General features: G+C 43.6%; 1 non-coding gene across 1 annotated transcript; it reads left to right on the top strand.

Moving 5' to 3' along the window:
- The first annotated feature begins 11,287 nt into the window (after positions 1-11,287).
- trnag-ucc (transfer RNA glycine (anticodon UCC)) lies at positions 11,288-11,359 on the top strand. The gene has a single exon. It is a non-coding gene; the product is annotated as a tRNA-Gly (tRNA).
- Positions 11,360-26,096: the final 14,737 nt, after the last annotated feature.

Raw genomic sequence — 26,096 nt, 5'->3', positions numbered from 1 at the left:
TGGCCATTGAACCCGTGCCGTCCAACTATAGTTCTATGAATCTACGCTGCATTCATTTGCACATGGATTCCCAAGTCCCCAACCCGTTCTTGCCTTTCCCTTATTATAAAGTCGCTGTCAGCGCTGTGCTGACATGAAATGGCTACCTGACACAAACATATAATGACTACTGACACTTTTGGAATCATTTGTCCTGGTTTGGCAGATTAAAACACATCGTACACTTTATACATTTTCATCTCTCGGCCTCCTGCAGATGAAATAAACTGGGATGTGAATCGATGGAATTTCGATGTAAGAGGAAGGATAATCTAAACCAAATGGTACAATGGGAAACTGGATGCAGGAGCAGAGAAGCTTCAGTTTGACTCTGAATTCTGTCAGCACAGGTGAGGGGCAAATGTGTGAAAAGCTTTTTTTTCCATTCATGCATTCCTACATTGTAGAAATGTTAATTTACAAATTAAACTGTAAAAACAGGATATGGAGAACTCTGTTACAAAGTTTCCATTGATTAAGATGCAGATTCCAGAATCCTTTTAACGTCCGTGCCCTGAGATTTTTAAAAATATGTCTAACTTTCCAAACTTCAAGACAAAAATACGACAGTAATATGACAGGTCTGCTACTGAATTGTAGGTGTGTGGTCTTGTTCAGAATCTGTCAGAGATTTAGCACGGAGTAAGATGTATTTTATTCAGATAACAGGCATTTATCAAGGACCAGCCGGACGTAATTTGTCTTCAAATTTTGTGTTCTCTAAAAATAAAGAAATTGATTCACCATTAAGCAAGCCTCTCGGATTGTGCATCATTAGTATACATTTGTGAAAGAGTAACTGTGTTTGTGAATGAGCGAGTGTGGCTTTGAGGTGTCTGTGACTGATTGACTGAGAGTTGGTGGCTGAGATTGGCTGAGTGAGAGGTTGTGTTCGAGTGTGAGATTCTGAGATCGGGAGTTTGCAATGCTCTACTGTGTGTGTGATTGAACATGTGTGACTGCATGACAGTGTGTCTGTGTGTATGAGCTATGTAAGAGTTTGGGATAGACACTGTAGAGGCAGCTTTACTCTGTAATCTAACACACAACTTCCCTGACACGGGAGTGTTTGTGGACATATCTGTCCTTTGTATGTAACCCTATTTTTCCCGGACCCTAGGAGGTTTAGTTGGAGAAAGTGTACAGGGAAATGTACTCTGCCTATAAACCAGTGAAAAAACTATGCTAAGTGCATTTGATAGGGACAGTGTGGGGATAGGGGTTGACTTCGTCATTATCTAATTCCACAGTGAACATGGTCTGGGAGTTAGAAAAGCTGAAGTGCAGAAACAACTTTACTCTGAACTTAACCCCATTCACTACCTAAATACAATCTGATGGAACGGCAGATTCTATCAATCAGAAACAAAACCAAAGGTTACTGAAAAACCTCAGCAGGTCTGGCAGCATCTTTGAAGAGAAATCAACGTTAAAGTTTCAGGTCTGGCTCAGATAAACGGTGACCGGAAACGACGTGGTAACTCTGGTTTCTCTGTTCAGATGTTGCCAAAACTGCTGAGCTTTTATCAGCAATTTTTTTCCCTATTCTCTCCCTGTTCTACGAATTGCTCCCCTCAATTAGCTTAGACACTTTGTTCTGTTGTACATCAGCTTGCTGACAACACATGGAATTCCAGTCTCTCAGTCAGACTAGAGTAAATGAATATATAATCCCAGCGGTGTGAAATTCCCCTGCCCTATCACTGTACATTTCCCTGACTAATAACCTAACCTTCACATGTCTGATCACTATGGGCAATTTAGCATGGCCAATATTACTGAACCCGCACATGTCGAAGCAAACCAGACCATCCGAAAGAACCCCACGCAAACACGGGGAGTACATACAAACTCCATTTACAGTCGCACGATACTGGAATCAAACACGAGTCCCTGGAACTCTGAGGCAGCAATGCTAACCACTGAGTCACTGTGCCACCCAAACAGTTAAGTTTAAAAGCTGCAGTTTAATTTCTGCGACATTCAGTTTCTCCAAAACTAATGTTTTATTGAGTACATCAGTTCAATAAGGCAGTTCACACCATCTTCTCAAGGGCTGATGGGAATGAGGGATAAATGCTGAGCCCAGCCAGTGATACTCACGTCCGATAAACAAACGAAAACTTCATCCCTTTGCCTTGCTAATACTTTGCTGCCCCTGCAGATTAACTCAATGTGTTTTAATATCCCAGGACACACAGATCCCTCTCTACGTCAGAGTCCTAGAACATCTCCCCATTTAAACTAAAGTCTCTATCGATTCTCCCTGACACTCTCCACTTTGTATTGTAAAAGACAAGGCTTTGCTCATTCACTTATCATCGCTACATCGATCTGTTTGACAGCAGCTTACTTCCACTTCAGAGTTTACTTCTAAACGAGTTTCACCAATAATATACTCAGTTTTTAGATCAAGACTGACTTGAGCAGATGACTTTTGGAAATCTCAAAATCCTTCTGTCACTCTCTGTTCCTCTTTCAGTGTGTCTGCCTGTTTCGCTCTCCTCGCCCAGAATATCTGTGAATTGACACATTCATCCGTTATCATTTTGGAGATGCTTCATGGTGTCCATACCTCCTGTACGATCACAGTAAAATGTCTTCACCTCCCTAGGCCCAAGTCCTGGTCATAATTGCCAAGCTGTCCAAATATTTGTTGACGCCATCACTTTAACTCTCCCGATTTGTGTCCAAGGTTGTGGGCAATGATGTTGAATCAATTAATAGGATCCAGAATAAAGGTGTACTTGACTGAAAGTAAATACAGTTCTCCTAAGGGACTGTAAAAAATTAACATCAGGATTTCCAAACATCAAAGCTTCATTAAACAATCCTGGATGTCAGATAAACAGGACATTCACACACCTGGGTCGGACTCAAGACTCAATCCCCCCGACACCGAAAGGTTCCTGTATCAAACAGCATACGGTATTGGAATCAAATGCAGTTTTTGTGAGCAGGACATAGCACATGGGTTGAGGAAAATTGTCCATGTGGATGTTCCGAATCAGGAATCTAATTTAGAATCCAAACTGAACAGAAACAATCCAGTAAAGAACTCTGTGATGAAGTTCTGGAATACATCTATTTTTTGTTTGAAAATGGGAACCCTCTTGGATAACAATCGAGAATTACTGCTTGTGTGCGTGTGTGTGTGTGTGCCTGTGTGTGTGTGTGTGTGCGTGTGTGTGTGCGCCCGCACGCACGTATGCGCGTGTGTTTCTGTGGTGATAGTTGAGAGTGAGTTAAATTTCTATCACTTCGCCGATTATACATATCTTCCAAATGTTTGGTTAGGCATCATCGATGGAACTTTACTTTGTATTTAACCCTGTGTTGTCAATTGATCTCACAGCTTCCTATGTACTGTTTTCAAGGCTCCAACCGTTGCCACATCTTATATTTGCTCGTATCCTTTTCAGACTGTCCTTCAGCCACTCAGTGACATCCCAGACTCTGCAACCAGGGAGGCAGCGTGCTACCTGGTGTCGCATCTGCATTGTCACAGACATCTGCCTGATGCCCGAACAATGCAATCCCCTTATCACTATTGCTCTCCACTTCTTTTGTTTTCCTTCATTAAATTCAGAGAAGGATCATTTAAACTCGGAAGCAACAAATGTAATTTTCGATTTGAAAATAGAGGGAGGCAGAAAACAGGGCCACTGCTGAAATTCTGTCCAAGCAACAATGTTAAACCTTTTCATCGTTCTGTGTTTCCTAACATTTATACATTTCCTGTACTATAGTATTGAAGTATTTCAGGGGGTGGGTGCTGCCTTGTTACAGAATGATGAAATGAGAATAAACGACCTAGTTCTCCAAAAATATCGAGTTGCTTTTATTCAGAAAGTGGTTGCTGGTTCCTCTCGTGGCGGCCAGAGGGGATCGCTCTCCCTCACGTCACGGCCATGGCACGAGTCACCTGTTGCCTCCTCTCACTTCCTCGGTGTCAGACTTTCCCCGCTGGTTGTGGCCATCCTTTTTGTGACGTCGCTGCGCAGCCGTTTGTGCCTTTGAGTCATTCAGCGCATTGTGAGACTGTCAGAAATAAAAGAATGAACAGGGACAGGAGCAAAGTGCCCCAGAGAGAAAAGAAAATCTGCTGCTTGTAAAGTGACACTGGGAGGCCAGCAGAGGGTGGTATTTTATCACTTTTAAAAAAAGAGGGACAGAGAGAGTCAGATATATTTCTTCAACAAATTTTAATTAATTCATTGATTGATCAACTCACGTTAACACTTCTGGTAATATTGGATCGACACCCTCACTCCCAGGCCCCCTTCCTCTGTCTTGGGTAGTTCTTGTGCAGGATGCCCTATTCTGAACAACTTTTACAGTTCTTGGACTGCTTGTGCTCCTTTATCTGATACCCTCCTCTTTGCAGTTCCTGCTGAGGTTCATTTTACAGTCGGCTACCATACACCCAGAATACACTCTCATTTCTAGGATGAATGTTTGAATCATAAGCATTCATATTACCTGTGTTGTATTTCAACAATCCCATGCATTGCTGAAATCTTCAGGACAATGGGCTTATAGCCGAGAACTGGGATTTGTGTGTGTGGATCTTCATTGTCTGCCAGGACCATTCGTTAACATGTTTCCCTCTGAGCTATAAAGAACAAATGAACACAAGAAATAGGAGCATGAGTCTGGAATTCGGCTCCTCGAACCTGCTCCGATTTTTAATGCAATCATGGCCGTTCTCATTTATGAAGTGCTTTAAGAGGTTAGGAATGGCAAACATTAACTCCCAGATTGCTCAGGTCCTCGATAATTCGCCACGATCGTAATAGATCCATGCAGACCCCATCTCTCTAGCACTTCACTCATCTCTGGAACATCTGGATAACATGGACACCTCCATCAGACTGCTGTATATTGGCTTTAGCTCTGCCTTGAAGACCCTAATGCTAACAAAACTCATCGACATTTCTGAGTCCTAGGACTTTCCTCACATCGAGAAGTGGATCTTTAACTTTCTGACCTGCAGCTCACAATGAATGAGGAGAGTTGGAAACTCCTCCTCTTCAATAATACGCAATACTGGTGTCCTTCAAGGCTGTGGACTCAGCCCCCTTCAATATTTCTTACCCTCTTATGAGTGTACCGCCAAATTCAGCTCTAACTCCATTAACAGATTTACTAATGACACCACGATAGTGGATAGGTCTCAAAACCGACCTAGATTACACCTCCTCCCACCATGCCCCCTATAAAAACGCCATCCCATATTCTCAATTCCTTCACTTCCTCCGCATCTGCTCCCAGGTGGACCAATTCCAATACCGAACAACCCAGATGGCCTCCTTCTTCAAAGACCGCAATTTCCCCTCAGACGTGGTTGACGATGCTCTCCACCGCATCTCCTCCACTTCCCGCTCCTCCGCCCTTGAGCCCCGCCCCTCCAATCGCCACGAGGACCGAACCCCACTGGTCCTCACCTATAACCCACCAACCTCCAGATATCGTATTATCCTTCGTCGTTTCTGCCACCTCCAAACAGACCACACCACCAAGGATATGTTTCCCTCCCCTCCCCTACCAGCGTTCTGGAAATACAACCCCACGACTCCCTTGTCAGTTTCACAACCCCCACGAACTCAACCTCCACTCCCAGCACCTTCCCCTGCAACCGCAAGAAATGCAAAACCTGCGCCCACACCTCCCCCTCACTTCACTCCACGGCCCCAAGGGATCCTCCCATATCCGTCACAAATTCACCTGCACCTCAACACACAACATTTACTGCATCCACTGCACCCGATGTGGCCTCCTCTACATTGGGGAGACAGGCCGCTTACTGGAGGAACATTTCAGAGAACACCTCTGGGACACCCGCACCAAACAACCCAGCCACCCTTTGGCTGAACACTTTAACTCCCCCTCCCATTCCGCCAAGGACATGCAGGTCCTTGGCCTTCTCCATCGCCAGACCATGGCAAGAGACGCCTGGAGGAAGAGCACCTCATCTTCCGCCTAGGAACCCTCCAACCACAAGAGATGAATGCAGATATCCCCAGCTTCCTCATTTCCCCTCCCCCCACATTATCTCAGTGCCAACCCTCCGACTCAGCACCGCCTTCTTGACCTGCAATCTTCTACCTGACCTCTCCTCGCCCACCCTCTCTCTGACCTATCACCCTCACCTTAATCTCTCTTCACCTAGGCATTCCCAACGCCACTCCCTCATGTTCCTCCTCCCTACCTTTTATCTTAGCCTGCTTGGCACACCTTCCTCATTCATGAAGAAGGGCTTATGCTCGAAACGTCGATTCTTCTGCACCCTGGATGCTGCCTGACCTGCTGCGCTTTTCCAGCAACATATTTTTCAGCTCTGATCTCCAGCATCTGCAGTCCTCACTTTCTCCTACAGGAAATAGAGCTGCGTGACATGGTGAAAAGACAACAATCTTTCCCTCAATGTCAGCAAAACAAGGGAACTGGCCATTGACTTCAGGAATTGGACTGAAGGACACACACTGGTCTCTGCCATTGGTGCTGATTTGGAGGTGACGGACAGCTTCAAGTTCCGAGTAATATCACAAACAATCAGTCTATCCATGTCAACTCTACAGCCAAGAAAGCACATCAATGCATCTACCACCTCAGACGGGGAAGGAAATTTAGCATTTTGGTAATGACTCTGATCAATTTTAATATTGCACTGCAGAAAACATTCTATCCAGACGCTTCGTATGGTAACTGCTCTGGCCGTACTGCAAGAAATTGCAGAGATGCATGTACCTAACACAATCCATCACTCAAATCATATTTCCTTCCATTGACTCAGTCTTGAATTCCCACTGCTTCAGGAATGCAGCCAACACAATCAAAGGCCCCTCCCACCACCGCAATGCTCTTTCCCAACCTCTTCCATCGGACAGAAGATGCAAATGTTTGAAAATACGCACCAAGGGATTCAGGAACAATTTCTTCCGTGTTGTTATCAAACTTGTTAATGGACCTGTCATATATAGAGTTGATCCTTTTGTGCACCTGTTCAAAAGCTGTGAAACTATATTAAACTGATGACCTTATGTAAGGTATGATTTGTACTGGAGAGAATGCAACACAATATTCTTCACTGTTTCTCAGAATGTATGACTATCATAAAACAAGCAAAATCAATCTGCATACCATACATCTGGGTCTGGTCTGCTCGATAACACTTTAAAACTAAGTCTCCTGTGGTCTGTGTAAAAGGCTTCCATTATCCATTACTTCCATGACTGTCATAATTTCGAAAGGATCTATTTCGTATCCCTCAGCCTCGTCGTTCATGTAAAAGAAATGATTTATTATATTGTCCCGCATCATTTATGATGGGAGCTGGCAGGACTGCAGATATTATGTCTGATCCGTGAGTGATAAAGTCAATTAGCCTTGTCTATCCGTTGCTTCTTATGGTTTCTGGCATGCAACTATTTCTGAGTCGTAGCTGCACCAGGTTGACACCTTACGTTTAGATGTACCAAGTGTACACACTCATAGAACATAGAACATAGAAAAGTACAACACAGAACAGGCCGTTTGGCCCACGAGATTTAATTCTAATGTCAAATATAGTAACAGAACCTACGCACCCCTCAACTCACTGCTATCCATGTGCATGTCCAGGAGTCGCACCATGTCCCCAATGACTCTGCCTCCACGACCACAGCTGGCAACCGATTCCATGCATTCACAACCATCTGCGTAAAGAACCTACCTCTGACATCTCCTTTATACCTTCCTCCTAATATCTTCAAACTATGACTTCTCATAACAGTCAATCCTGGCCGTGGGAAAAGTCTCTTCCTATTGATTGTATCTTTTCCACACATTATTTTCTATACCTCGATCAGGTCTCCTCTCTTCCTCCTTCTCTCCAGAGAGAAAAGTCCGAGCTTATCCCAACTTTCTTCAGAAGGCAAGCCCTCCAGTCCAGGCAGCATCCTGGTAAACCTTCTTTGCGCTTTCTCCGAAGCCTCGGCATTTTCCTATAGTAGGGCGACCAGAAGTAGACACAATATTCAAGGAGTGGTTTCACCAGGGACTTGTAGAGCTGCAGCAAAACCTCGCAGCTCTTAACCTCAATCCCCCTTATTGAAAGCGAATACTTCATATGCTTTCTTAATAACCCTATCCACTTGGGTGGCAACTTTGAGGGATCTTTGTACTTGCATACCCAGATCCCTCTGCTCATCCACACTACCAAGGATCCTGTCTTTAATCTTATATTCAGCATTCGTGTTCCTCCTTCCAAAATGCATCACTTCGCGTTTATCCAGGTTGAACTCCATCTGCCATGCCCAGATCTGCATCCTATCTATGTCGCGCTGCAGCCTGACCTAGCCGTTTATACCGTCGACAATACCTGCAACCTTAGTGCCATCTGCAAACTTACTAACCCACTCTTCAACCTCCTCATCCACGTCATTTATAAGAACTACAAAGAGCAGAGGCCCAAGAACAGAGCCCTGCGGGACCCCAATCACCACTTTCCTCCAGGCAGAATATTTTCCATTTTCAAGCACATTCTGCCTTCTGTCAGCCAGCCAATTCTGAATCCAGATCGCCAAATCTCACTGTATCCCATACTTCCTGACGTTATCTACTCTACTCTTCATTTCTCTTCGTCTACTTTTCATTTAACCAGGTTTGATCACTGGCTCCAAGTCCTAAGCCTCCCATTCATCTGCTTCCCCTGCCCTTCCATTTCTTCGTTGTCATGTCTTTAGAGCCTTGGTAAATTTGTACAGTGCATCTTGGAGGCTGTCATTGAGTTACACCATGCAGAAGGACTGGCTCATACTTACAAACAGTCTCTAACACACTCATTAAAAGGCAGAGCGCATAGGAACAGCTGAAACAAAAATAAACCAGGTTTCGTCAGGATTAAAGCACCTATCACTGCCGCGAACAGAGAGAGCTCCTGAGCAGTTGAAGACTTCCCTGTATCCTGTTCAGAGTCCCAAGCTGTTTAGTTGCCTGAGAACCAATCACATCGTTGCTGGTAGCAGACAGCCTTTGTCAGTGGTGAACTCGTGGCCAATAATCAATGAGCTCCTTGTCACAAACAAATGCTGCATCTGTGTATAACTCCGTTCATCTCCTATCACATTTCAATTATTGGGTCACTATCAGGTAAATTGCTGTCAAACCTTGCAGCTATCCTCCACTTCCGATCTGTTTATAAGGTCGCTCTTTTCACATTTTAGTCCACAATCACACTCAATTCTTTTTTAAAATATGTTTTTATATGTATTCGCCCTGAGAAAACTAAAATGCCATTTCAAAAACGCATTTACTTTCAAAATACATGATGCACATTTTTTATAACAAGTACAGTCTATTTATTAATTCTCCCTTCTTGCAATGTTATGCAACCTTCACATTTCTTAAAGCTTTTACATATTTCACCATTTGTATTTTAGGACAATATATCTGAATTCACATTCAGTTTTCTGGTGATGTGTATAATAAAATGGTTACAACAAACGACACCATCAAAATATGTTGCATTGTTAATTTGAAACATTTAAAGAAGGCCAGTGGATTACAATCTGTGTAATTTTGTATTTCATTGTTCTTTGTTTGGTGGTCTTCAAAGTACTGAAGATCTAACAGCAACCCCAAAGTCCCCTTTCCTATGGAAGAGTACTTTTCCAATGTTCGGTATTGATTCTAATAGAACTAGGTTCTCAATTCCTAATTTATCATCCTGGAACAAGAAAGCACTTAGACCCAATTCAGAAGCATCAGCGGCCATTTTGAAAAGACTGGAAAACGCAAGGATGGTAAAATAGGTTCATCAATTCAAATTGCTTTCATCCTTCAACATTAACCTCGCACTCTACTAACTAAACCACCTTTTTCTTATTTCATTCAAAAACATGTTAAAGGCGCAGCTGTTCGGACAAAATTATGGAGCAATTTCCTGTAAAGTCAAACAATCCAAAAATCTATTAATTTCTCATTTAGTTTTAGGAAATAAATTCTGATAATATCACTTTTGCTGTCTCCATCAACGTCTGTGCGCTTGTGTGTGTATGTCTGTGTGACTGTATGTGCACGTGTGTCTCTTTAAGTCGATATGTGTGCTTCTGTCTGTATGTGTCTTTGCACATCTCTCTGCATATGTGATTGTGTCTGAGTCTCTGTACCTATTTTCGTCTGTCACACACACAAAGAGACAGGCACAAAACACACACACACACATACACACACACACACACACACGATATCTGGAGGTTCCAGAGGCGGAAGATCAGGCGTTTTTCCTCAAGGCGTTGGGTGGTGAGTGAGTGGTTATAGAGAAATTCCTGGTCCTGCATGTCCTCGGCAGATTCGGAGGGGGAATTCAATTCTCCCTCCGACAGTTGTTGTTTTGTATGTTGCTCCTGACCCATCAAAACACAGATCTGAGTGAATGCGCAAACAACCTCTCTCTATACATTTCACTCAAAATAATGTCAATAACAGGACGGATTAAAACAAAATGCAAACTGTGTTGAATGCTGGATGTAGGGAATCATGTTACTGTAGAGCCTTTACAGCACTGAGATCAGGCTTTCGGCCCATCATACACAAACCAGTCTGCACTCCCTCTTGAAACCTCTCCAATTACCCAGATCCCTGTCTGATTGAAGACTGTCTGTGTGGAGTTTGCACATTCTCCCCGTGTCTGCGTGAGTTTCCTCCGGGTGCTCCAGTTTCCTCGCACAGTCCAAAGATGCGCAGGTTAGGGTGGATTTGCAACGCTCAATAGTCAATAGTGTCCAGGTGAGTGTTGGTTATATGGTTAGCCATGAGAAATGCGGGGTTACAGGAATAGCGTAGAGGGTGAGACTTGGTGGGATGCATGATGAGCCGAACAGCCTGTTTCTGCACTGTAAGAATTTTATGATCCTATACCCTATCCCATCTATATCTGTGTATGAAGAAGACAATCACCTGATCAAATACCCCTTCAATGGGTCAACGTTTGTTTTATATCTGACTAAGAACTGCAGATGTTGCAGATCTGAGAGACAGCACAAACATTGCTGGGAAACTCAGCAGGTCCGGCATCATTTGTGAGGACTAAACCTTTTGGATCCAGTGATTGTTCTTAAGGGCTGAAGGCTTCTGATTCTGGTGTTTTCAGACCTGTTGACGTTTGACAAGCAATTTTCTTGTTTTGCTTTCAGCCCCAGTTCAGTTGGTGACTATCACGGCCTTGTTATATGTGTTTCAGAAAAGGGAGAATTTAGCTGCAAGTGCGGTGGTGGTGTAGTGGTGAGCATAGCTGCCTTCCAAGCAGTTGACCTGGGTTCGATTCCCGGCCATCGCAGTGTTGTGGTCTTAAAAGGAAAAGTCTTGAGCACCAACGTTGCATTCTGTGGCGAAACGGATTTGTCAGGTTGCTTTTGGGTTTTCATGGCGATGGTTCCTGTAAATTGCCGTGACAATCCGGGCAGCGTTGCTCGAAAGCTTTCCTCTCTGCTTCCCATTGCTTATTTGAATATTGTTCGCAACATAAGGTCCGTTTTGTTTTGTTCGAAAAGTGAGAGATTGCTGTCGTCAGAAACCTTAAATAATTACAGAAGCCCCTGGAAATTCGGACCAGATTCAATAGCTTCTATCGTGGACAGGAAGGAGGTTTAAATACATCAAATTTCTTCAAGGTTAAAATACATTCGCACCTCAAAACCATTTGGAAGCTTAAGAATTACAAACATCACATTATACCTTTTTGTCATCTGTTCAAGTTTCACAATATCATTCCGGTAGCAGGTAGGCCAGATTTGTGTAGTTTATGCAATGTTACGATATTCGAACATTGGCTGGTTCGTAGTTAAATGATATTTCATTTTGTTAAGTTTTCTAATAGAGTTGGGTTAGTCCACACTTTGTTTTTTGTTTGTGTTACAACGATAATGCGAAGTAAATTGTGTTTCGGTTCAAGCCTGGAAGTTTCACCAATTGAATTGCATTGCCGTACATTTGCCTTCAGGGGAAAAGAAAAAAGGATCTAGACCATCTTCTTAACTCATAGGAGTTGATCTGGTTCAAAACCTCCTCAATTTCGGTCAATAAATGTTCCTACAGTCCGCAACAATGATTTTCACAGATTAGAGGAGGATGCACAGACATCGTTATTAATTGTTATTACCTCGGACACGAGACGTTTGGGAATGATATTCCTCAGACCATCGACTGTCTGCTCAGCCAAGGTTAAAGGCCTGGAATCCGGCAAAATTGGGAACAATGCAATTCCCAGGAGACTGAGAGGTTACTAACAGAGCGGGAGGTGGAGAGTCGGGAGCAGAACTACAGGGACAGTCCTCTCTGATCACTGACAATTCAACGTTAGTAAATCCAGTGCCAGGAATGACTGCCTTTGGTCAGAATGACAAAATGTTATTATGGAAAATAAAGAACATGAAAGCAAGGGAAGGTTTAAAGCATGAAAGCAAGGGAAGGCTTAAAGCATGAACCCCACTGGCGATCTATTGCAAGGGGTGTGTAGAATGCGGGATGAGATAAGAATAGTGGAATTCTCTCACACCAATTAGCAAAGAAAGGTTGACGCTGAAAGGTCTCGATGGTGAGATTAGATTACAGTTAGTAAAGTTAGGCTTCCTGTAAGTATCATTATGACTCGATTGGGAACATAAATATTTGGGACATGGCATTAAATATCTAATTAATAGAGTCAGCCTGATTGAGATTATTGACAATAAATGACTAATTATGACATCGGGAAAATATGAAGTAGCGTCTGGAATGAAAGCCCATTGTTGCGAAAGGTGAGATTAAATATCTAACCGTCACATGAGAATAACGTTAAGTAGAATGAACAATTAAAGAGATGTTGGAACTAACATCACTGGTTTATTGTGTTGCGAGTGTGAGGTACTTTGATTAAAATATTTAGACATGCTGATAAGCAAACAAAGTATGGGAAAAATTTATAAAAAACCATGGACAATGAAGTTCGAGAGGATTCGAGAATCTGCTTTCTCGGTGTCACGGTTTTTCGTTTGCAAATAATAGACCGACTTCTTGAAGAACACTCTACATCTCCTGGTGATTCTCTATACTTTTTCCCAGACAAAACTCAGCAGGTCTGGCAGCATCGTGACAATAGAGAATCGTGGACAATATTTAACAACTTCATCAGAACTCAATAATCTCCCACAGGTACTGCCAAATCAGATAGTTTTGTCAGCAGTTTCTGATTTTGTTTCAGATTCCCAGAGTCCACAGTTCATTACATTAACCTTTAAACTATTGCAGAAAAGTTCTTTGTGGTTCTTCACACGGACATTTTCCGTTTGAGGAACATTTTCCTGCCCCCATTTGAAACAAGAAACCCTGCAGCAGAGAAAACAGATGCTTTAACAACAACGATCGCTGTCGCCTTTGGAGGTCTTGAACCACCAGCCTTTCATTTAACGGTCTAATACGCTGAAATTTCCAACCTAAAACCTTGCCCGAACATCTAAAGCAGGCTGTGACAGACTTCAGTCTGTCCTTCCCAGACCGAGAAGTGCCCTCTTATCAGTTTTATCCGTTCCCATGCCTCCATAACATTCATTATGGAGGCATGGGAACAGTCTTATCCCATCTACGACAGACACACCCATGTCACTGAGCACCAGCTCTCCTCCAACTGGGACCACCTCCCTTCAAGCCTTCTTGTCCCTTGTGTGGTCGTGAGTTTTTTCATTGTCCTGGAGTCTAGATAAGGTTCGTATTTGTCATGTAGGGGAACGAGAATTATTTCAATGTCTCAGATCAGTTCATGTCCCGAGAACATCAAAGTTAATGGTCTGTTCTCTTAAAGATGGGGAAGCTCTCTTGACTGTCTCTGCTCATTCGGGCAGTTCACCCTTCTTCATTCTCCTTGGATTTCACTTCTCACAGAGTTTCTGAAGATTCATAATGTTGGAGACTGGGTTATAAGGTTTGCCTCTTTAACATTTTTTCCACCTGCCAATTGATAATATTTTCCCAAAATCTCTTTAACACTCCTCTGTCTTTCACCATGTCCATGGTTGAGATTTCCTGGCATTTGGAGAGTTTCCCGAGGTTTTCTTTGGAGCCAAGAGACTTAACTGAAGATGTTCTGCAGCTGTTTATCTTGATGGGGGAGGGTGCGGTGGGGATTGGCACATTGACGATCAGGAGGAAGTATTGTCACTGAACAGGGTCAGTGTCCAGAGGACTGTGATTGAAGGAACTTAATGAAATGCAGCACTTGTGCACAGTAAATTCACAGAATACTGCAGAAAACCGACGGATCGTGCGGTACTTGTGGAAAGAGAAACAGAGATAATATTTTGAGAGTGATATATTTGTGATCAAGCACTCGACTTTCTAACGCACTACACGGCCAGCGAAATTACAGACAATGAAGCGTTTTTGAAGAAAGTTCAGGTCTATTTGTTCATTCAAAAGTCAAAAAAGACAATGCTGCAAATAATCAGAGCTGTCACTGGACAGGGCAGACCGATCTTGAGGGTTTTTTTCTGCTATGATATACACCTGGGATAATGTGGCACCAGAAGGACTCCTCACAGCGGAAGGGACCAATTATGTAAGACTTAGGTGTGGGGGATATTTTCTCTTTCAGAGGGTAGCAAATCTGTGAAGTTGTTTGCAACAGAGGGTTGTCAGTGCTGCATACATGCAAGGCTAAGAAAGACAGGCAATTGGTCACTTCGGGAATCTAGGGCCACAGAGATGAGGCCGAAAGGGGAGTTGAGGATGAACCAAATCAGCCGTGATCTCATTGAAACTTGTCGCTGACTTGATGGGTTAAATTGCTTCCATCTGCTCTAATGTCTTTGTTGTCATTTCGAAAATGTGAATCACCATTGCACATTAAGAAAAGCAGAAAGTTTAGAAGAGATGATTACAGTCAAACTGAGTCAACATCATTTTTTAAAGGAAAAACACACGATGACAATCTGACAGATTTCTTTGGTAGCATGACCTGCAGACTTGGTGAAGGACGATGCTCAGTAAAGTTCATTTGAATTTTAGCAAGCAATCAATAAGGGGCTATATAAAAGTCCGTTACACAATAAAGGAGTTCTCGGTGTTGGGTCATAAAGCAGCATTGTCTGTCCATTGTCTATTTAACAGAAATCACCGAATCGAGATTAATGAGCAGTTTTCAAGTTGGAAAGATATATTTAGTGAAATCCAGACTGGTCAGTCATTGGATTTAATGTTTTATCTGACCGAATGACTTGGAGGAAGTGGCAGAGTGAAATGCTACGATACACAATAGGTGGGGGAGCATATTGTGATAAGGATGTGGAATTTTGCAAACAGGTATCGATAGTATGAGTGAGTGGAGAAGTCTTGGCAAATGCAGTTTCATGGAGGGGCACTTTTATCTGTTAATAGGTTCACAGCTCTCCATTCAATTTGCAATGTTGCAAGCCCACACAAGAGCGCATTCGCTCGCTGTTGCAGATTTTTTTGACACATTGTTACCATTGTTTTTGATCATGCGTTGGTTTCTGAGTGAAAATTGTTTCCACTGGAGCGGAGGTGCCAGAGACACGTTTATCAGTTCAGCCGAATATACGATAAACAATGTCCCTTTCAAAACGTGAGGTTCCATTCCAACCATGCACTAACCAAAATATCCAGAGCCGTGGAATGCGAATGGCCACATGCTCGGGGGATTGAGAGTGACGGCTCCATGTCAAATAGTGCTGAAACAAAAGTAACTGATTTAGAATGCTCTAAATGAACCCGAACGGAACTCTCCCTAAACTTTTCCCAATTCACTCGGAAAATGATGGTGTTGCGTGCAGGTGGGTTTACGGTTTATTGTCAGTAACAGGGGTGGGGTGGGGCAGGATAGTGAGGTTTTCGCGTGATTGAGATGTGATCTGGTCGAACGGGGAATTCAAACGCCCACAGAACAGAGAGCTGGTTGATCCAGGAACTCCCTCCCATCTTCTGTTTCAGTACCAACAAAAGAAATTGCGGGAAAATCTCAGCAGGTCTGGTAGAATCTTGGAAAGGAAAATAGAGTTAAGACTTCAAGACCAGTGACACTTCTTTCTCCATGTCCATCTCCCTCTGCCTTACACACTCTTCCTTTTTATTGAATATCTCCTGACTTCCAACTTTATACTCAGATCCTCTTTTATTACTTCGTCTCCAAACACTTTCCCAGTCTCTAAACTTACATCAGACGTATTCCATCTCTCATCTCACCCAGTTATGACCGGAGGACTTCGAACTGAAAAAAACCCTCTATTTCCTTAGGTTCCGGATGGCCAGGGACCAGAAGGCATCGGTGGACAGTTAGCGTTTTCAGCCCATCTAGTCTGCCCGACCATTCGACCATGGCTGATATCTTTCCCAACCCAATTCTCCAGCCTTCTGTCTGTGACACTAAGCTCCCCTGAATTCCTGATCCAGTCTATTCCCCAGAATTGGTCTGAATCCGCCCCAACCTTCTCCACATCTGCTGGCAGCTGTTACACCGCGTCTGTGTGTGATCGAACACAGTTTCAGTCCCACACAGCAAACCTGGTCTGTTCGGAGCAAAGCAATACCCGCCGTGGGACAGATATATGGGTCTCTGGCCCCAGTTGTGTTTCTGCGAGGGAGTAGTTAGCTCCTTCACCACTCACGGCAAGGACTGGTGCTCCAAAATGTGGGGAGAAAGAAAATAGGTACAGAAGTTTGGACAGGTTAGGTCAAGGGTTATTGTCAGCATCAGTGGTGTCCCTGCTTCAGAGTCTGAGTTTGAATCGCACAGACCTGGATCCAATTCGCATTCAGGAAATAAAGATTTATTTCTCTTCTTTTGGTTTATCTGAATGAAAACTATTTCCTGCTTCCACACAGAGCACAGACGCGGATCTGCCAGAATCAATCCAGTGATTGATTGCATCCAACTGGAAGGATAATTGCGGCAGAGAAAGCCATGAAACAGGTAAACTCTCACACTGTCACCGAATTTCAGACTTTTCCAAGAATAGGAATAGAAATTGAGGGATATTGACAGACAGAGAGTGGGAGAATGTAGAAGAGAGTGAGGTGGTACAGAGAGACAAAGGGAGACACATACATAAGCATACGAAGGTAGACATTGAAAACAGAAGCTCTCCATTCAACGTTGTTGCTCATGGACAGAAAGGACAAGATAAAGGTAATGAGTAAGGCCAGACTTTCACCAACTCAGGAGAACCGCAACAGCATTACAGCCGATATGACAGTTTTCATTTTACAGATGACGTTTGTCAGCTAATGAGAGATTCTGATATGTATGCTGATTCGTGAAGTGAAACTGGCAATTACCCAGGAATTAAAACAATAAAATGCACAAGTAACCTGATTCTGTCGATATGAAAAATTAAATCTCTTTGACTCCACGGGTGCTGTCAGGCCGCTGAATTTGTCTGTCAATTCCTGTTGTTGATTCAGATTTCCAGGATTCGCACGTATTTGTTTTACGCCAGTCTGAATCGTGTTTGTGACAAAACTCCATCAATTTCCAGCACCATACAACATTCCCTGCTTTGGGAAGGCTGTCAACAAGATAACCCGTCAGAGGAAATCTCCCATTGCCACAGCAGTAAGAGTACTGAATCCTTACCACTAGACTTCCATAGAAATTGAAATATGGCGCTGCATGTTTCCTAATGAATCCCCTTTTATTTTTTCATTTGTGATCATTTTAGCTGCACACCAATTTCGTTGTTTCTTCCATTCCTTTCAGCGTGGAAAAGGCCTTTCCGCCTATCTGCAGTGCGGGAGACCGGATATTCATCAACTCTAGTCCCAGTTTCCAGCATGAGGCACTTAACCTTACATATTCTGATGTTTCCAGGGTAAATTTCAATGAGATACTCCCTGTGCTTTAAATGACACAATCATAGGACTGAACTTTGACGTGGTCACACTGTATGGTAATCGCCCTGAGGAAATCATCCTCATTTTCATCCACACAGGTGGACAGACAGACAAATCCCCCGAGAGCAGGAGAGATGTCAGGATGAGACCAGTTTAACGTGCTTCACATCTGCCAGTTTCTCCGACCACCTCACTGCAGCATGTCAAAGGTTTCTGAAGCACAGTAAATGCACTTCAGCGAAACAAGTTTGCACCAGTCGAACACAAGTCCCTGACTGTTCTCGTCTCATTTTCCAACAGTTGGCTAACAGCTTCAAACGCAGTTGGTGGTAGAAGTGTACACATCAATGCGTCTCAAATTTCTCTCGAAATTTCTGCTTGCTGCAACGTGACAGGCAGTGGGTAGCAGATACCCAACATGCCCAATTTTCCCGTTTTTGTTTTTAAGTTGTCTCTTCCAGTCGAAGTCAGGGAGCAATTTCCCTTCGCAATTATTGGCATTTCTCCATCACCATCAGTAGGATTCGAGGCTGCATGCTTTAAGCCATATGAATTTCAATTCCATTGCCTTAACCACTCCTCCAGGACGACAGGACGACACTGTGCAATTCACTTCCCAGGTCTCTTTCCTTGTGCAGCTGAGGAAGAGTAAATCATTATTGGGTTTGTTTGAATCCAATCATTTCGCAGCTTCCAAACGTGTAATATTTCGATGCGTGGTGAGGCTGGCTGCATCATCCTGATGGATGAAATGGGCATTCAGTTAAAATAAAAACAGAACTTGCAAGAGAACCTCAGCAGCTCTAGCAGCATTTCTGGAGAGACATTAAGAGGCAATGTTTCGGAACGTCATCAGCGCTGTGTTTTCTCCCACAGGTACTCCCAAATTGGCTCGTTTCTGCAGCAGTTTCTTTTTGGTTTCAGATTCCCACAAGTCACAGTTCTTGACATTATCCTTGACAGCAATGCGGAAATGTCATTGTGGTTAGTCACACGGTAGCGTTTCCATTTGGAGAATACCTGTTGATCTCATTAGAAATTGAACCAGTGCAGCAAAGCAAACAGATGCATTAAGGGCAGCAATCGCTGTCGCCCTGGGGGCTCTTGAATCATCTATCTTTCATTCAGCAGACTAATGCGCTGACACGTGCAATCCAGCACATCACACGATCCTCCAAAGTAGGCGGTTACTGAACCTTAACTTCAGTCTGCCTTCCCAGAATGACAACTGACCTCTCTATCAGATGTATTTTTTCAAAATAGAGCCTGGGACGCTCATTATGGAGACCTAGGAACAGTCTGATCCCACTCACTGCAGGCGTACCCATGTCACTGGGAAGCTTCTCTCCCACACCCTGACAGTCTGAGTTCCAGCCTCTCAGTGTTTGTCTGGCCCGAGCTTTTTCAATGTCCTAGAGTCCTCATATACAAAAACAATAAATCTTTCAATGTCTCAGATCAGTTCGTGCCCCGAGAACATCAGAGTTAATGTCCCGTCCCCTGAAAGAGGGGGAAGCTGTCTTGACAGTTTCTGCTCAGTCCGACAGTTCACCCTTGCCCATTCCCTTCCGATTCCACTTCCCAAAAAGTTTCTGAAGATCCACAAAGCTGGAGACTGGTTTCCATGTTTTGCCTCCTTAACATTGTTCCGCTCTCAACTGTCAATATTTCCCCAAAATCTCTTCACTATCCTCTGTCTTTCACCATGTCCGGGATGAGAAATCCCTTTATGAGGAGAGAGTCCAGAGGCTGGTAAGTTTCACTTTGGAGCGAAGAAGGTGAACCAGAGATTTCCTGCGGCTGTTTAAAATGAGGGAGGGAGGGAGCGGTGGGGATGGGCCGTTTGACGAACAGGAAGAAAACTTGCCACCGTCCAGGGTCAGGACATGGAGGACTGTGATTAACGGAATCGAATGTAAAGTTGCACTTTTGCACAGTACATTCAGAGGATGCTGCAGAAACTCGATGTGTCCAGCGTATCCGTGGGAAGAGAAACGGTCAAGGTTTTGATCGTGGTACAGTTCTGATTAAGACCTCGAGGTTACAAAATCAAATCGAACAACTGGCATGGTTTGTTGAGATTGTTCTTTTTTCAAGTTTGAGCGCGAAATCGTCCTTTTGGAAATCATTGAAAACGTAGTCGGCAGAATTCGAAACTGCGTGGGGATTCCCAATGGATATCTAACCCATCACCTTTCCCACTCGGACCTGTCTACACATTTAACTCCCGTGCTTAATACATCTTATGAAATGAATGTTTCCAACCTGAAACACCAGTATTTGGCTTGCCCTGTCCGCAGCCTGACTCCAGCATTCGCTGTCCCCCTCTCTTGGTTCAGAACGGAGTAGGATGCTGGGAGATCAAGTTGAATTACACGCGTTGATGAGAGATAATTGTGGCTCAGCAACTAGCACTGCTGCCTCGCATCACCATGGTCCCAAGTTTCATCCAACGTCGGGCCACTGTCTGTGTGCTGTTTGCACATTCTCCCCCTGTCTGCGTGGGTTTCCTTCCACAGTCCAAACATGTGTTCGTCAGGTGAATTTGCCGTGGTAACTTGCCCATAGTGTTTGGTGCATTACTCACAGGGAAATGAGTCTGGGTGTGTTAATCTTCAGAGGGTCAGTGTGGACTTGTAGGGCCGAAGGGGGCCACACTAGAGGGAATTTAATCCATTAAAGTGGATGAGAAGGATCCATTTTCATGTGCAGAGAGATTAATAAACATAGCAATGGATCGAGAAAATATTGTATTGGTCCAGTGCTTTCATCGCCAGCTGAGTTACAGAGGGTTACCTCAGATTACAACAGGATCTGTACCAGATAGGTCAATTGGCTGAGAAGTGGCAGCAGGAATTTAATTGAGATAAATTCGAGGTGCTGCATTTTGGGAAAGCAAATCTGAGCAGGACTTATGCCATTAATCGTAAGATCCTTGGGAGTGTTGCTGAACAAGGAGACCTTCAAATGAAGGTTCGTAGCTCCTTGAAAGGGGAGTCGCAGGTCGGTAGAATAGTGAACAAGGCGTTTGGTCTGCTTTCCTTTATTGGTCAGAGTCCTGAGTACAGGAGTTGGGAGGTCATGTTGCGGCTGTACAGGACATTGTTTAAGCCAATGTTGGAATATTGCGTGCAATTTTGTTCACCTTCCTGTCGGAAAGATGTTGTGAAGATTGAAAGGGTTCAGAATAGTTTTACAAGGATGTTACCAGGGTTGGAGGATCTGAGCTGCAGGGAGAGGCTGATCAGGCTGGTGCTATTTTCCCTGCTGCGTCGGAGGTTGAGGGGTGACCTTCTCGAGGTTTACAAAATTATGCGGGGCATGGATAGGATTAATAGACAAAGTCTTTTTCCTGGGGTCGGGGAGTCCAGAACTCGAGGGCATAGGTTTAGGGTTAGAGGTGAAAGATATAAAAGAGACCGAATGAGCAATGTTTTCACGCAGTGGATGGTACGTGTATGGAATGAGCTGCCAGAGGATGTGGTGGAGGCCGGTACAATTGCAACATTTAAGAGGCATTTTGATGGGCAAATGAATGAAAAGGGTTTGGAGGGAAATGGGCCGGGTGCTGGCAGGTGTGACGAGATTGGGTTGGGATATCTGGGTCGGCATGGACAGGTTGGACCGAAGTGTCTGTTTCCATGCTGTGCATCTCTATGACTCTATGATTCTATGTGATCTTGAACAAAATTCGCTTTTGGCAAATCTAATGTGCAATTCATGTCTGTTTGTGGTCAAGATTTGAAAATGTTTCAAATACTCACAGCTGGCTCTGCAGAGTTAAGACCGACCTTCGGGTGTTTATACTGCCCTGATTTAAATATATGGATAATGTGGGACCAGTGGGCCTTATCACAGCGGATGGGGTCAAACATGAAAGACTGACGTGAGGAAAATATTCTCTCTTTCGGAGGATAGCAAGTCTGTGGAAATGCATCCAACAGAGGTCTGTCAAGAATGGGTACCTTCAAGGCTGAGATTGACAGTTATTTAGTCAGTCCGCAATCAAGGGCCACGGAGATAAGGCTGAAAAGTAGAGTTGGGGATTATACAAATAAGCCGAGATATCATTGAAAGCTGTGGCTGACTTGATGGGCTAAATTGCTGCTATCTGCTCTGATGTATTTGCTGTCATTTGCAAAACGCTAGACACCATTTAAAATGAATAAAGCACAACGTTAGGAAGAGATGTTTGCACTCAAACTGAGTCAACATTATTTATTGAAAGGAAAATCACACTTGCCAATTTGCCAGATTTCTTTGCTAACATGACCAGCGGAGCTGATCAAGGGAGCTGTTCGATATAGTCCTTTCGAATTTCTGTCAAATACTCAATTAGGAGCCATATAATAGATCATTGCACACTGAGAGAGTTCACGGTGTTGGGTAATAAATCAGCATTAACTGTCCACTGTCTACTCACAAGATGTCACCGAATCGGGATTATTGAACAGTTTTCAAGTTGAAAACATATAATTAGTGAAATCCAGAATGGTCAGTCATCGGGCTTCAATGGTTTATCTGTCTTAATGACTTGAAGGAAGTGGCAGAGTGAAATGTGTCCAGTTCTGCTGCCGATACGCAATCAGTGAGCGGGCTTATTTTGATGAGGACGTGCAAAACTGCAAAAAGATAATGATAGTATGAGTGAGTGGAGAAATCTTGCAGTTTCATGTTGTGAGTGTGAGGTCATGCATTTTGTGAGGAATAATCAAAAGACAGACTAATATTAATATGGAAAGAAACCCAATAAAAGTGTGGTTCAGATGGTTTCCAAGAAAAGACGGAAACTAAGTCGCCTGTAAAGTAATCGATGACCAAGATATGGCTTGTCTTGTTCTATGGGCCATACGTATTTTACTGATTATTGTTCTCCAAACATTCTCTACAATAGAACCGGGAGTGAGAGAGGGGAAATTAAGATCACCCATGATTACTGCCATCTTTTAGCGCTCACACACAGTACTTTTTCTGTCCGTCTTATTTCTCACTCCGGTTACTGCGAGTGGGCTTGTCAACTACACCTGCTACTGACTTCTTTTCTCACTGTTCCTTATCTCGACACAAAACACATTTTACATCCTTATTTCCTGAATCAAGGCAATCTCTAATCATTGCATAAATATCACTAAAATCTCGGCATTTCGCACGCCTCTGAATGTCATCTTCCAATATTAATTGATTATTTACTGTATTGTAATTGCACATGATAAGAGAAAGACAAAAAATACATTGGTGGACCTGGGCTTCAGACGCGCGTAATTGAAGTTAAAACGCAGATTACTGCCCACAATACGATCATGGAAGCACTCAATTAATCTACAGAAAAAGTACAGTGTCGTAGGGCATGTCAAGAGCAGCACCAGAAACACAACAGAAATACTGTTCTGGGCTACTATTTTGTATGTATTTCTCAATGAGCAATAGACTTTTACATGTGTTCCATCAGGAGGTACTTCACACAAGGAAGTAACCAGTGCTGCAGACGGTCATATAATCCCAGTTCCAACTCCCGGGATCAGAGATACTCAGTGTCCTGCGTATCGACATGAGGAACAGCTGTCCGTGGCATTTACGGACTAGATGAACTTTATGAATGCAGCTCGCACGTTGTCAGCCTCTTTCTCCTATATATTGTTTCTTGCAGTCCCTTGGTGGAATCTCGTCAAATACTTTGTCCTGCACTTGATGGGTCTTGGGTCTTGTGTTCTCAAACCCCAACAATCAGAAGCGGAAACTATTGATTGAAACTAATTCAATTCATAACACTCACAGGACCGCAGCGTTTCACATGAGCTTCAGCAGTGCTGAGAATGTCATCGAGAAAGGGGAGGAAAAGGCTGGAAACCTTCTTCACAGCTCCGCTGAAAATTCCAAAAACAACTCCGAGGACCGGAGCTTCACATCTTTCTGCTCCAAAACTCTATGGTTTTCTGCCGCAGAGAATTGCACCCTCAACTCCCGCGTGCAAGGTGAGGATACCAAGCCCGACACGATCAAGGATGGTAGTTAGAGCGAGGGCAACACCGGTCACTGTCATATGGACAGCCACAAACGCACTCTTTGCATATGGAAGTCCATTCCTTCACACTCTCTTCATTTTACCATCATCCCAGAGATTATTCTGATAAAACAGCTTTGCACTGCCTCTGTGACAAGGAGACCATTGATTTATAAAGGTCAGAAAGTCTGTCCACAATAGCCGAAATACTGCCTCAACAACACTCCACAACTCCTACACATGATTCATTTTGTAATGAAGGCTGACATTTCATTTCCTGTCCTGGTTAATGGATGCCCTGCATGAATTCTGTTCGTGATGTGTGATCAAGGACATTCCGGTCCTTTTTGGCAAAAGCACTTCCCAACCTCTCACCTTCTAATAAATACAACATGAAAAGGAATGTATAAGTTAACAAAAAAGAACAAAGGAAATTTACAGCCCAGCAACAGGCCCTTCGGCCTCCAAGTCTGAGCCGATCCAAATGTACTATCTAAACCTGTCGGTCAATTCCTAAGCATCTGTATCCCTCTGCTCTCCATCTACTACATCTGTCCACACGCATCTTAAATGAATCTACCGTACCTGCTTCTACCACCTCTGCTGGCAACGCGTTCCAAACGGCCACCACCCTCTGTGTGAAGTACTTGCCGCGTTTATCCCCCTTAATCTTTCCATCTCTTACCTTGAAAGCGTGACCTCTCGTTATTGAATCCTTCACCCTCGGAAAAAGCTTATCTCTATCCACCCTGTCGATATCCTTCACGATTTTGTAAACCTCAATCAGGTCCCCCCTCAATCTCCTTTTTATTAATGAAAACAAACCTAACCTACTCAACCTTTCTTCATTGCTAGCGCCTTCCATCCTCGTAAACCTTCTCTGCATCCTCCAAAAGGCGTCCATATCATTTTGATAATGTGACGCCCAGAACTGTATACAGAATTCTAAGTGCGGATGAACCAATGTCTTGTACAATGTTAACATGATTTGCCAGCTCGTATACTCAATATGCTGTCCAATGAAGGCAAGCAAACCATATTCCTTCTTGACTACTCTATCCATCTGTGCAGCAACCTTCAGAGTACCATGGACCTGCACTCCCAGATCTCTCTGCCCAACAACTTTTCTCAAGGCTCTTCCGTTCATTGTATAATTCGCTCTAGAATTAGTCTTGCCTACATGCATTACCTCACATTTGTCTGCGTTGAAAACCATCTGCCACTTTCCGTCCAAATCTCCAGTCCCTTAATATCCTCCTGCATTCTCTGACAGTCCCTTATGTTTTCTGCTACTCCAACAATCTTCGTGTCATCTGCAATCTTGCTGATCATACCAACAGTGTCCTCTTCCAGATCATTTATTTATATTACAAACAACAGTTGCCCCAACACTGACCCCTGTGGATCACCACTGGTCAACTTTCACCATTTCGAGAAACTCCCTTCAAATACTCCTCTCTGTCTCCTGTTTCTCAACTAGTTCTTTATCCACCTAGCTAGAATACCTTGCACACCATATGACTTCAATTTCTCCATTAGTCTACCATGGGAAATCTTATCAAACGCCTTAATAAAGTCCATGTATATGACATGTACAGCCCTTCTTTCATCTAGCAAATTGTTCACTTCCTCAAAGAGCTCAATTAAGATCTCCCCTGCACAAAATCATTTTGCCTATCACTGTAAACCAATTCTTTTCTAAATATAAGTAGATCCTATCCCTCAGTACCTTCTCCAGCAACTTTCCCACCACTGACGTCATGCACACTCGTCTCTGGTTACCCAGAATATTCCTACTACCCTTCTTGTACAGGGGGACAACATAAGCTACCTTCCAATCCTCCAGCACCTCACCTGTATTTAAGGATTCAAAAAAGATATCTTTCAGGGCCCCAGGTATTTCCCCTCTCGCCTGCCTCAGCAACTTGGGATAGATCCCATCCGGTCCAGGGGATTTGTCCACCTTAATAACCACTAGCCTACCCAACACATCTTCCCTACTTATGTCAGCATGATCAAGACTAATCAAACTTCTATCTCTAATCTCAGCATTCATCATTTTCCTCTCCTCAGTGAACACTGATGCAAAGTAATCATTCAGAATCTCACCCATTCTCTCAGGTTCGACACACAGCCTTCCTTTGTTATCCTTTAGTGGACCAATCCTTTCTCTAGTTACCCTCTTGCTTCTTGT

The sequence above is a fragment of the Chiloscyllium plagiosum genome, unplaced genomic scaffold, assembly GCF_037043375.1.
Source record: "Chiloscyllium plagiosum isolate Xiang-an unplaced genomic scaffold, Cpla_swu_hap1 HiC_scaffold_40, whole genome shotgun sequence".
Taxonomy (NCBI): domain Eukaryota; kingdom Metazoa; phylum Chordata; class Chondrichthyes; order Orectolobiformes; family Hemiscylliidae; genus Chiloscyllium; species Chiloscyllium plagiosum.
Note: the sequence above shows the minus strand (reverse complement) of the source record. Positions and strands in the feature narration are given on the sequence as shown.